Source organism: Trachemys scripta, chromosome 5 (assembly GCF_013100865.1).
Source record: "Trachemys scripta elegans isolate TJP31775 chromosome 5, CAS_Tse_1.0, whole genome shotgun sequence".
Lineage (NCBI taxonomy): Eukaryota > Metazoa > Chordata > Testudines > Emydidae > Trachemys > Trachemys scripta.
Window position 1 is genome coordinate 97,677,266 of NC_048302.1, and position 13,455 is coordinate 97,690,720.

General features: G+C 45.0%; 1 protein-coding gene across 8 annotated transcripts in view; it reads right to left on the minus strand.

Annotated features, from left to right (window-relative positions):
• Positions 1 to 6,796, minus strand: part of TBC1D1 (TBC1 domain family member 1) — a 184,555-nt gene extending 177,759 nt beyond the window's left edge. For 2 of the 8 annotated variants that reach the window (XM_034770856.1, XM_034770847.1), the window contains exon 1: positions 3,765 to 4,442. The gene's annotated coding sequence lies outside the window, so the exon portion shown is untranslated. Of the gene's footprint in view, positions 1 to 3,360; positions 3,725 to 3,764; positions 4,446 to 6,727 lie in introns of those variants that run through there. The other 6 variants (XM_034770846.1, XR_004645772.1, XM_034770849.1 and 3 more) reach the window with 6 other exon arrangements.
• Between the last annotated feature and the right edge of the window lie 6,659 nt (positions 6,797 to 13,455).

A 13,455-nucleotide genomic window follows, 5' to 3' on the forward strand; every position in this document is an offset into this window, starting at 1 on the left:
TACATAAATCCAGAGGCCTACCTCCCCAGATAGCGGATGAACAAAGGCCCCAGCTGTCACGTCAGCCCATGGAGATTAGTTGCAGAACAGCTATGCAACCACTCCACACCAGACTACTGAGTTGGAGAAAGGATTCCTTTTTACCTTGTATCCTCTTAGCTACCCTGAGAGAGGCACAGTTGGTCTTAAGAGGCAAAAATTTACCCCATTTGTCTCTACAAAGTGTTGACTGTGAAGCCTAATGACAATTCAAACATCAACATTGTAAAATACTTCACTGCTGATCATTTTAGCAGAAACATCAAACTACTCTGGGATTCCAGGTAGAGTTTTTGCCTGTGGGCAGACTAGGGTGACTAGGCAGCAAGTGTGAAAAATCAGGCAGGGGGTGGGGGGCTAATAAGAGCCTATATGAGAAAAAGACCCAAAAACCAGGACTGTCCCTATAAAAATTGGGACATCTGGTCACCCTAGGGCAGAATTCTGGAATGTGGACATCAGTTAAGTAGCACCACTTTGCCTCTCAATCTGACGGCCGAGACACAGGTTGTCTGCACCCATCCTGATAGATTCATTTAAAACACATCAGCCTTACAGCACATATAAGTATAAACGACAAGACTATGCTTGAGATATGTGAATGACAGGTGGCGGGAAGTGTCACTTTATTAAGTAAAAGTTTTCACCCTTTTGGTAAAGATTACACACTCAATTCTCCCCTATCCTCTATTGCGTCACATAAAAACTAATAGATTGTTCTCTGGGGCAGGTGGTTATAAATTGATAATTGCTATCCTTTTGTTTTCAGCTTCATTTTAGGCTTTTAATCCATTTTATTGTTATAGAATTCAAATAACTACACAGAACTGCTTAGATCATATCACGTAAGCACTACTATTGTATCGGTGTCGGTCCCAGGACGCATCCTATGACATATGATATAGTGTTTTTAATTTTCAAATAGTTTTAATTTGATCAGCTACACAAGGAAAAATAAATAAATAAAAACCACAACAACAGACATCTTAAGGGTGCTTTTACACAATATATCCTGCCTCTGCACTAACCAGTACTCTGCAGACTCACAGCAATTTATTATCTATTCCTTCACTTCTGCTACAACCCTAATTAGTATATATGCATAATATCATGGCCAATTCCAGAAATCAATGCTTCTCATAAAATTCCCAAGTAACTTCTCAGCTACCATGTACTTTCATAAAATCCTGACTCTTCAAGGAGTCTTTCCATTGACTTCAGTGGGCTTTGGACCAGGCCACACATTTTGCTCTGTTTTCAAACCTGGGTAAGTCCTTTGCCTTGATAATAAACATACCTAAAATAATTAGTGTCCGAGCTATTTTAACTAGCACTTTGTTCTATGGCCTCAGATTAATTAAATACAGTTAAATAGAGTGTAAAGAAAAAATTAAGCTTATTTTCAGGAAAGTGGCAACAGACTCTTGATTATGCTATGAATTACAAAATGAATGGTGTAACAAACAAATCTGGAAACCATCAGCAAATTAAGAAAAATGTTTACTGTTCCTGCTCTTGACATCTGTTGCTATGTGCTATTGCTGACAATAGAAATTAATACTCTGCTGCCTGACATTTTGGGTATTGAAGCTTCTGAAACAGTTTAATATCATCTAAACTAAAAAAATTAATAGATGCATTAACAATCAGCACCCAAAAGTCAGAAAAAACCTGCTGTTTGCAAAGGATATAGACACAAGCCAGCTTGCTAGACAAGTTATAATGTTGAAGCATGAAAAAAGTATGCAGCTGCCAATCATGTTATACCCTCAACTTCATTTTACTTTATCTATTCAAAGATATGAATGTCACAAAAATGTACACCTAGAGGCACCAATTTTTCATTTGACTAAATTCTATGAATTCATGTGAAGAAGCCACATCATGGAATGCATCCATTTCCCTTTTGACTTGTCATTTTTCCTCCTCTCATAGTACTTCAGCCAATAGTATTTTTGTACAGTGCTTACAGAAAGTTTCATAGTTTGACCATTTTATATTTCATTACTTATAAAGTAGCACATGAGCATTCTTATACCTTTACCACCATTGTCCACAGCTCAGAGCCATTTGTGCTTTAATACATGGCAAGAGTACATTTTATTCACTGTGTACAGTAATGTTCCACTCAATCTCTGGATTTAACTGGGGTCACAAATCCCTCCATCTGTACTGCAGCGGTTTTCTACTGTAGAGCTGCAATATTAGCTTCTTTTCTAAATAAAATGCAAGACACAAGGTCTCAATCTTTTAGAACTGCACTAAAAATAGTTACACATAGGTCATAACTCTCCTCACACCCTTCTTTTAAATGAATGTTAACATTAAAGGGATTGTCGTCCTATTAACTGTGTTTAAGGGATCTACATTTGCATTCGGAGACCCCTGGACTACCAGAGGCTGGCTTCACCCTTATGAGAAGAGCACTGTGTTGCTCTCAAAAGATCACTCTTGTTCTTTCTGACATATGGAGCAATGTTGACAGGTTCTGGAGGGAATTAAGTCTTGTGCTCCTGAGCTGAAGGAAGAATTGTAGAGATAATGATATGGATCCTTTTAGGAAAGAGTAAAGAGAAGGAAATTGTGGACTCTTGAGGTGCTCAGACTCCACAACATACACTCTTCACAAAAATTAAGCAAACTTTTTTAAAATGGCAAGGTTGGTTTAGTTTATACTAACAACCACCAGAATATTCTGGTTGCACCCACAGCAGGCAATGAAGTATCCATTTTCCAGCACTGGTGCAGCTTTATCCTGCCAGTGACAGTATATTGGGCTCAGGTGTTTTGACCACTCTGCAATGAAAAAAATCACAAATTGGTACAAATGCCTGCTTACACTGTTAGCTCTTGTACAGTTTCAGTCTTTCTAGGAAATGGATACTAAACTGTTTGGTGTGTCAAAACCCCAGAACAAAGGCAGTATGTAAGATTACTCTGAACTCATTCTGTTGTGCTTCAGTGCTGTAAATAATATGATCCTCTATCAAACGATCTCAAAACAGAAGGTGCTCTTACATAAACAACATAGAGGTTCAGAGCAGAGAGGGCATCTCTATCTCCCTGCTTGCCTCAATTTAAACCAGACACTAAAGTCATTTTGGCAGAGCTTTTGAGCCTCAATGAACACGGATCTAATCTGAGGACTTAATCCACACCACCATCAGCCCAAGCAAGGGGGAAGTGGAACAGGCAGATGTCACCAGAACGGCTAAAAATCATTTCATTTTGGCATTTCCATAAAGTCGTTTCAATTATTTTACTTCACACAAACTATAAAATTGCCCCAGATTTTAAAATATTCAAAACTTTCGTACTTACCATGCTGGGGGAGAGGGCAGATGTATTACAACGGACAGAGTGTACTGAACAATTTATACCCACACCTCCCTATTAAACCCTGCCACCCAACCACCCCATCCCACTCTCGGTAGCACTGCCCCGAAGTTCGGGGTCTATCTCGGCCCGTCTCAAGTCGATCCACAGGAAGGGTTGCAAACGCTCAAACGACTTATCTAAGTTAGCAGGATGTGCTGGCGCGCAAGGAAGCGCCGCTCTGCGAGCGCTAGAGAAGGAGTCCGACCCCACACGGTATTTAGGGCGCGGAAGGGCAGAACCCAGAGCTGAGCGGGCTGGGGACAGCGGCCATGCAGCCCCAGGGTAGGGGAGGAGGTGGCGGCTGCTGTATGTTGCCTCGGGCGCAGCAAGCAGCGCGCTGGATGTACCTGCTGGTGCCTGAGCCCCGTGCCGGTCTCTGGGGGCGCCGGAGGGCCCCGCCGTGGTTGCTCACTGCGGCCGCCCGCCTGCTGCTCTCTTCCCCAGAGGAGGCTGCCCCGGCTGGGGAGGGGGAGTTGCGACACGCGCTGCTCCTGGGGCCCGAGAGAGGGGCCCCCTCCTGCCTGCGGGGCGCAGCTGCAGGTCGGCGCGGTGCATGAGGGGCCGGCGCTCGGGGGGCGCCTCCTCTTCCCCCCCGCGTGTGTGACTCTGTGCCGGGGGCGGGAGGTAGTCCCGCTCCGGCCTGGGAGGCGCCGCTCGGAGAAGCCGTCACGTACCGAACGATCCGAAAGCAACAGGAGCCCGCCCCGGCGCCCCCGCTCTCGCCTCGGGGCACTGGGACCAAGTGCAAACCTGGTGCAGCAGGGACAGCCCTGGGCTGCCGGTCACATGCGAGCAACAGCTGCACTGCAGGGAGATCTGCTGGGTGCAAGCCGCTTCCTGGCTCCCAGCCTGGTTGTCTGTGCTGGGGGGGACGGGGTGTGCGACAGACAAACCTCAACTCGTCCTTTCCTCCAGGGACCTTCTGTGCCGGAGCTGCCTAGGCAGCGCCTAGCCCTCCTGAGGGGTGACCAGCCCCAGCGTTGCCCAGCGGGGGAGAGGCTCATTCACTGGGTTCACTTTAAGCAGAGCTGGGGGGGAAAACAAGAGGAAACAATTTATGGGGGGAAGGGAATATTGAAAATTTGACGTTTTCATTTTGCAGGGCTCAAAACAGACCAATTTTTGAATCCTCCCACCGCCGCAATTTGTTTTGTTCATATTTTTTAAAATAAAGAAAATGTGTTCTAAATGGTTATCAGAACTTGATTTCCCCCAGCCAGGTTTTTGGTAAACAAACAATTTCTACAGCAGTTGCAGCACTATGAATATTGATTCAAAGTGTTATGAGAAGTAGTATCACACAGAACAATTTGGGGGGGAGGGGGAATTACAGATTTTTGTGAAAAAAAAGTTAAATAAAAGGCCGTTTAAAAAAAATATTTTCAACCAAAAATGTTAACCAGCTCTAGTCCCAACATTAGCAATCCCTTTGGTCCAGTTTGTTGGTTTGGGCCCATCTCTAATTATAAGGTAAGTCCTTAAAAGTACCACATTGTTCTCTGAAATAAAGTTACTGCTGTCATTCCATTTCTCCAGTGCAGCTATCCACGTGACATAAATCACTGCCACAGTTGGCACCGTTTGATTTCCTCCTTACCAGAGAGGCTAAGGTGTGAATGGGCCTGGAGAATGAAATCAACTCAGGATTGAATAAGGACTGGCTGAGCCATTACAAACATTGAATCTATCTCCCCTTGTAAGTATTCTCACACTTCTTATCAAACTGTCTGTACTGGGCTATCCTGATTATCACTTCAAAAGTTTTTTTCTCTTACTTAATTGGCCTCTCAGAGTTGGTAAGACAACTCCCACCTGTTCATGCTCTCTGTATGTGTGTATATATGTTTCACGCTATATGCGTCCGAAGAAGTGGGCTGTAGTCCACGAAAGCTTATGCTCTAATAAATTTGTTAGTCTCTAAGGTGCCACAAGTACTCCTGTTCTTCTTTTTGCGGATACAGACTAACACGGCTGCTACTCTGAAACCTATCCTTTCAATCGCTAAGGTGCTCCTTTCACCCTAGGCTCCAATTCTGAAAAATACTTTGGCCTTGTCTACACTGACAAATTTCTATGCTGTAACTCCTGTGGTGTACACAGTGCTAAGCCACTTAGTGTGCAGAAACTGTGCAGTTGCAGCGCTATAAAAATAACACCCTGAGAAGAGGTGTACAGCTTTCTGCACTAGGGCTACAGCGCCACTGGGCCGTGTAGACACCTTGATGGATTACAGCACTGCAGTTGGCCTCCGGGAGGTGTCCCACAATGCCTGTTCTTACCTCTCTGGTCATTGTTTCAACTCTTCTACCCTGCCCTCAGGTGACCATTCATGAGCCCCACCCCTTAAATTCCTTGGGAATTTTGAAAGTCCCCTTCCTATTTGCTTGGTGATGCGTCCAGTGGTCTCAGCACAGATTTCCAGGTGACGATGCCTGCTCTATGCACCAGGCAATCCCCCACTTGGAACAATGCTGAGCTATTGGACCTGATCAGCATTTGGGGAGAGGAGGCTGTCCAGTCCCAGCTGCGCTACAGCCGTAGGAATTATGATACTTACGGACAGATTTCACAATGCATGACAGAAAGGGACCATGACCGGGACACCCTGCAGTGCAGGATCAAAGTGAGGGAGCTGCAGAACACCTACCACAAGGTGCGGGAAGAAAACCACCACTCCAGTGCTGCACCCATGAGCTGCCGGTTCTACAAAGAGCTGGATGCGATACTCGGTGGCGACCTCACCTCCACTGCAAAGGCCAGTCAAGAGTGGACCAAGCCAGGAGGAAGAAATCTTGGAGGGGGACCCAAAGGCAGAGGACTCTGAAGTCAGAGATGCATGCAGCCAGGAGCTCTTCTCTACCCCAGAGGAGACTAGCCAGTCACAGCTGTCGGAGCTTGGCGAAGCGCAAAGAGGAGAGGAGGACTCTGGTAAGTGGCTTTGATTTTGGGAATCGCTGAAGCGAGTTGTTGGGGGCAGGAGGATTGCAGAAAGCAAGCTTGTGTCTGTATGATGCATGTACCACCACATGCCTAGTCTGAATGGTGGAATGGGGTATTGACTCCCTCACTTCACAGGAATCTGCCTCAGAGATCTCCACAAAACTCTCCTGGAGATAATGGGTAATTATTATCTTTGGCAGAGCTGCTTTGTTCCTTGCCCATTAAGGGTAACTTTCCTGTGCCACTCTGCCATCACTGGGTGGGAGGAGACCATTGCTGCACCCAGATGAGCCACATAAGGGCCTGGGCAGAAGCTGCCTACTTGGCAAAGACCCTCCCTCGATTCCCTGCTGTAGAAGAGCAGACTTACCCCTGCGGCACCTCCTGCTGGTCTCTTCTGGGAATTTGCTCTTCCAGGATCCTGGAGCACCTTCTGCAGGCCAGTGATCCGCCTGTCCTCTGGCCCCTGTGTCCCTCCCTGGACCCCAGTGCCCTTGTACCTGGGGTGCTGCCCCCTAGCAGTAACCCCTCAGTCTCAGGGTCTCCCCTCCTCAGGGAACCCCCACCCAATATCCCCACCTTGCCTCAGTGTATGGCTACAGCCAGTCATCATCTAGCCCCACGCCCTGGGGCAGACTGCAGCATCAGCCTACTCATCACTGGCAAGGTTGTGTTTGGACCTGCTGCCTTGGCCTACCCCTGGGCTGCCCTCGGCAACCCCCAGTACCCCTTGGCCTTCTGCTAGGCCACAGTCTGGGGCTTTCTAGGCTGGAGCTCCTCAGCCTTTCCCCAGCCCTGCTCCACTCAGGTACTCTGTCTCTAGCTCCCTGCAACCAGGCCCATCTTCCTCTACAGCTAGAGACTGTTGAGCTCCCAGCCTCTTATATAGTGCCAGCTGAGGCCTGATTGGGGCGAGGCCCAGCTGCGGCTGCTTCCCTAATCAGCCCAGCTTTAGAGCTGAAGCCCTGTCCAGGGCTGCTTTTACCCTTCAGGGCAGGAGCAGGTGACCACCTCGCTATACCTGCTCACCCTCAGCAGCGAGATATCTTCCATAATGAACACAGCCTGTGGAAAATGTGGGGACAGTAATGATTATAAGGTCCCTCCCTACAGGGCTGGCTATCCCCAAGAGCCACGTGCCCAGTGTACAGTATGGTCCTGGAACACTGATTTCCCCTGCAGTTACTCACCACTTTGGGGGCCTTATGGCTCATGTGCACTTGCCTGGAGTTAGCCAGTTAGTGACAGGTATGTGAACAGTGGCTGTGTTTTAAATCACTGAATCAGTGGTTTGTGTGTTGCAAACAATACTGCTTCTGTAAAATGTTGCATTTTAGCTTCACAGATATGACCTTGGGAGCCCAGCCTCCCTCTTTGTTATCTCTGTCTGAATGGCTGCGCAGAATTAGAAAGCAGGCACAAAGAATTAAAGCATTAAGGAGTAGGCAGGGTCTCCCAGGATCACAATGGGCATTTTGACTTCCCCTATGGTGATCTTCTGGTCCGGGAAAAAAGTCCTTCCTTGCAGCTTCCTGAACAGGCCAGTGTTCCGAAAGATGCATGCATCATGCACCTTTCCAGACCAGCCTGCGTTAATGTCCATGAAACGCCCAGGGTGATCCACAAGCGCCTGGAGAACCATTGAGAAATACCCCTTCTGATTAATGTACACGGTGGTTAGATGGTCTGGTGCCAGAATTGGAATGTTTGCGCCATCTATCACCCCTCCGCAGTTAGAGAAGCCCATTTGTGCAAAGCCATCCACAATGTCACGCATGTTGCCCAGAGTCACGGTCTTTCGGAGCAGGATGTGATTAATGGCCTTGAACACTTCCATCAACATGAGTCCAACGGTCAACTTTCCCACTCCAAACTGGTTAATGACTGATTGGTAGCAGTCTGGAGTAGCCAGCTTCCACAGTGCAATCACCACAAGCTTCTCCGGTGACAGGGCAGCTCTCATTCTTGTGTCCTTGCGCTGCAGGGCTGGGGTGAGCTCACACAGTTCCATGAACGTGGCTTTCCTCATCTGAAAGTTCTGCAGCCAGTGCTTTTCATCCCAGACATGTATGACGATGTGATCCCACCACTCGGTGCTTGTTTCCTGAGCCCAAAAGTGGCGTTCCAATGTGGTCAGCACCTCCAGGAATGCCACAAGCAATCTCGTGTCGTGGCTGCTACGCGTGGTGAGATCAATGTCAAGCTCCTCTTGCCTTTGTAGTTTAAGGAATAACTCCACTGCCACTCGTGACATGTTAGTGAGAGCAAGCAGCATATTGGTCAATAATGCGGGATCTATTCCTGCAGACCGAAGAGGCAGAGCACGCAGTACATAAACCATTGAAAGATGGTGCCAAATGCAGATGGAAGCACAGGGATTGCTGTGATGCAAAGCAATGCATCACAGTGCATTGGGACAGGACCCAGGATGCCCCACATCCCCCTCCACCTTCCCACAGATCTTAGCCGCAGAAGAGGAAGAGATGCTCTGTGGGATAGCTGCCCAGAGTGCACCGCTCTGAATACTACTGCAAGTGTAGCAAGCGTGAACATGCTATTGCACAGGCAGCCGACAGGGTGAACACACAACAGTGGTTTCCCTTCAGCAATCTCTGAGCGGCGCTGTAACTCTGCCAGTGTAGACATACCCTTCCATGTGTACTTAACTTTAAACCTGTGAGTAGTCTTATAGGCAATGGGAGTGCTCACCTGCTTAAAGTTAAGCATGCACATGTTTGCAAGATCAAGGCCATAGGAAACTTTCTGCTGCTGCACCTGTTGTAACTGTTCAGTGATCTAGTAAACTATGAATCAGGCACCTTTCATAAGCACTACAGTAACAAAAATTAAGAACTCAATTCTAACTTTGATGCACAGGCTCGTACACATATTTAGGCTTGTGAGATTTAATTTTTTTATAATTTCAATTAATATCAAATTTAAAGCTTTTTTGGTGTTTATCAATTTAAATTTTCACAGGTGTGCAAAATTATTGGAGGGGGCTCAGACAATGGGTGGGTCTGACAATTATTTAATGATAGTGGTGTGTCTCAGATTTTGCAGTCAGACAGCTCCAATTCCTGTGCTGTGGCCCCTACAGTGAAATTAGCAAGATTCTAGTCCGTTTCGTGGCTGCTTTTCAGAGAGCAGCAACCCTGACAGACACCAGAACTACTCACAGGGGATGAGGAGACAAAATTAGCTGAGGACCCTCCCTCTTTCCTCCCCCCTCCCTCCCCCCCCAAGCAGCCAGGAAGCTGGAGAAAGGATAGAGTAAAAGGGACAACCACTCAACTTAGAAAGAAAGAGAGAGCTGCTTTTCCCAATAGGTGGGGGTGAGGAGTTCAAATATATCAGATATCTAATAGCCAGAGGCTGATATGAAAGACGGAGCCATAAACTGAACAGCACCTCAAGTAGAAATCCTAGCTCACTCTTCATCACCAGCAGGAAATGGCAGTGAGGCTAGATTTGGTCTGCACAGGAGTTCATTTAGGGGGCCCTCCGTTATCTTTCTTATCACCTCTAGGCCATATGCTTAATCCTCTAGCTAGTAGATGTTTTGTCAATTTTTCAAGCTCTGATGCAGGGTTTTATAGACCAAAATAAATTCTTTGAATGGCAATTACATTTCCAGTGCTTTAGCAGTCCCATTTTCTTTGGTTTTGGTAACTTTCCCCCCTTCTCTTTCAATACAAGGTTTTTTGCTACAGCTAAAGTGAGAGAAAACCAAAAGCATTCATCTTTATACTGGCAAACAGCTTGAACATTTAAATTCAGGAGCCCATATAAGCAGAGAGAGATGATCTATTTAATATAACCAAATCTATCTAGGCTTTTGTATTGTATTTATCAGCATAGTATAGTATCAGTGTAGTATTGAATCATCTCAGAACACAGCTAATTACCCAGAGTAAAGAAATTTGCAATTCACTGTATTAAGAAATAACTGTACAGATATACAAAATTGCACAACTAGTGTACAGGGATTTGCATACTGTACTACTATTGAGAAATAACTCAAGATTGGTTAAACAGATTGAAATTTCCAGAATAAGCCCGAGTTAATTGTATGTATGAGAAAACAATATACAATTAGTGATAGGTAATTAACACATCCCTACACTCTGGCTATGACAATTTTATTTCAGAATATTCTATTTTTTTAATTAAAATCATTTAAATTCATCAATATCAACAAATAAATAGCAGTGGCTTTAGAAAGTAATTATTTTTCTTGTAGTCACCAGTTTAACAACGTACATGAATGCAAGATATAGCGGAGATACACACAGGTCACAACAAACAGGGCCAAATTCTGCTGTCAGTGGCAACAGTGTAAATCTAGAGTAACTCCATTGATTTCAGTGGAATTACACTGGACTTACACTACTGTAACCAATAACAAAATGTGGTGTTTATGAACTATATACAAGAAAAAGTCGATGGTGAGACTGAATTATTTTAATGAGAAGCATTGTTATAAACATCAGTTTTATTGCTGATAAGAGAAGAACAAATGGCTCACTCATATGAGACAGGAAGTGCTACTGAATAGCAGCGCAGTGAAGCTGCAACTATTTTTCCAGATTCTGCCTTTGCAGCAAAAGAACACTTCAGAAGTGATTTTGCTGTTTACGTCCTATTCTTTTCTCTTTCTTATTGCTGTCACATTTATCTACCTCACAAACAAAGTTTGAGTATATCCACCCTCGTACAGTGAAACATTACAACAATACTAAATAGCACCATTATGCTACAAAAACACATCATTGTATCTGTTTGGTCACAGAATGCCTGTAAAGCAGTGGTTCTCAAACTTTTTTCCCCCGCGGACTTGAAAATTGCGGAGGGTCTCGGCGGACCACTTAACGATCTTTCCAAATGTTGTTGTACCGTTCGCTAACTATTGTAAAGCACTTTGAATAAAAGCGCTATATAAAAACCCTTAATAATAATTAAAATGTCTTTGTTCTACAAATAAAAGCACACAACTTATATTTTAATATCAGTAGTCTTGCCTTTCTAATGCGATGGATGTGCCCTCTCTCCCCCACCGCGGCAGCCCCCGAGCTTGGACTGGGAAGGAGGGGAATCTCCCCCACTGCGGCAGCCCCTGAGCTGGAGCTGGGAGGAGGGGGGGTCTCTCCCCCGCCACAGCAGCCACAGAGCCAAGGCTGGGAAGGAGGGCCATCTCTCCCCGGCAGCCGCAGCCCTGGAGCTGGGGAAAGTCGCCTCTTTCTCTGGCTGTTGAAGTCCTGCACGTCCCAAATCCCCCACCCCCTCTTCTCACCCCACTGCCCTCTCCCACTTACCCCTTATCCCCCCCCAAGGCCACCACCTCACCTTACATGTGGGTCTTCTCCAGGGTCCAGGTACCTAATTAGTGGAGCAGCGCCTGCACAGCTCCACTAATTAGGTGGGTGGCCCTTCATGCCCTCGTGCACAGCTGCCCAGGTGCGCATCTTAGAGGGAACTATCCGTGGACCACCTGAACATGTACCACAGTTTGAGAACCTTTCCAGTTTGCTGTAAAGAATAGAAGACAGTTATTGGTGTATCATCTTATTTTCATTATAAGATAAGAGCTTGTGTTGCTATTTCTGGTTTATTTGATGAAAGTTTATTTAATACATGTTTAAGGGCCTGATCCTAATCCTACTGAAGTCAATGGGAGACTTTCGATTGACATCAGTAGGCTTTGGATAAATCAGGGGTTCTCAAACTGGGGGTTGGGACCCCTCAGGGAGTCACAAGGTTATTACATGGGGGGGTCGCAAGCTGTCAACCTCCACCCCAAACCCTGCTTTGCCTCCAGCATTTATAATGGTGTTAAATATATTAAAAAGTGTTTTTAATTTGTAAGGGAGGGGGAGTCGCACTCAGAAGCTTGCTATGTGAAAGTGATCACCAGTAAAAGAGTTTGAGAACCACTGCACTAAATTCTTATCTAATGACATCTTCTTCTTCTTCTGGGTCTATTTATATATTGTTCCAGCTACTCCTATAAGCAGAATTTGAATGATGCAAAATATAAATCATGCAAACATACACTGTGATAAATAGCAAGAACACATAACAGAATTTGTTTATAATTGTCTTCACAGGCAAGGAGAGTTCTGATAATACAACTACAAGTAAACAGTCATAAAAGAGCTGAGCTGTTGTCACATATTAGGCATGTTGCTTTTGTATTTTTGCGCACTTATTTTAGGTTTTCTAAATTATTACCCACCCCCATAAGTACATTTAAAAATGACTTGCCAGTGAACATACCCGTATTTTAGGCTTTTCCTTTTGTTCAGAAGCTACTGTTATGCTATCATCTAGATCATATTTTATTTAGATGTGCCTGAGAATGTGATCAGTTAACTTAATATGCTCATCCCATTGTTCAAAATGTCTGGACAGTGTGTGACCTGATTTCATTTACCCTGTTTTCTGAAGACCAATAGCCAGAAACCAAAACTATTCCTTCCAATGGGGTGCTGAACTACAGAATATAGCATTTTGGCTGCATTTGTGTGCTTTTATAATGCAAGGAAATGCGATTTAAAGAATGAAATTTGCTAAACAAAGAAAACTTTGTCAGTTCAGTCATGCTCATGCCTAACTTCTCCTGTTTCCATCACTCTTCTGTGCAGGCTGGAGGGTGGGTTGAGAGTTTTGGTGCTGGAGATCTTTTTCTGGGTGATTTTTCTTGGTATAGGATTAAATTATTTGTTTTATTTATATATAGGACGCAGGTGCCCTCAGGGCATGGAGTCCCAAGAGGCCACTGTCCTGTAAGGATTTATGCAGATGCGTAAACTTTACTCACTGTACATAGTCCTACTGACTTTAATGTGGCTAGTCACAAGTGTGCTTTATTTAGGCACTGTAAGTCTTTGCAGCACTAGGGCCACAGTCAGCACTCAGGGCTGGTTATTGTTTGTATACTGAAATCAACGTCAGAAGGATTGAAATATTAAAACTTTAAAAAGCAGCTACCAAGCAAAAAAGTTGAATTCACAGTAACTTTACAAAGGATATTAATGACAAGTTTAAGCAATATACATATATAATACAAGTCATTTTGTTTTATAGACCAATTAATGT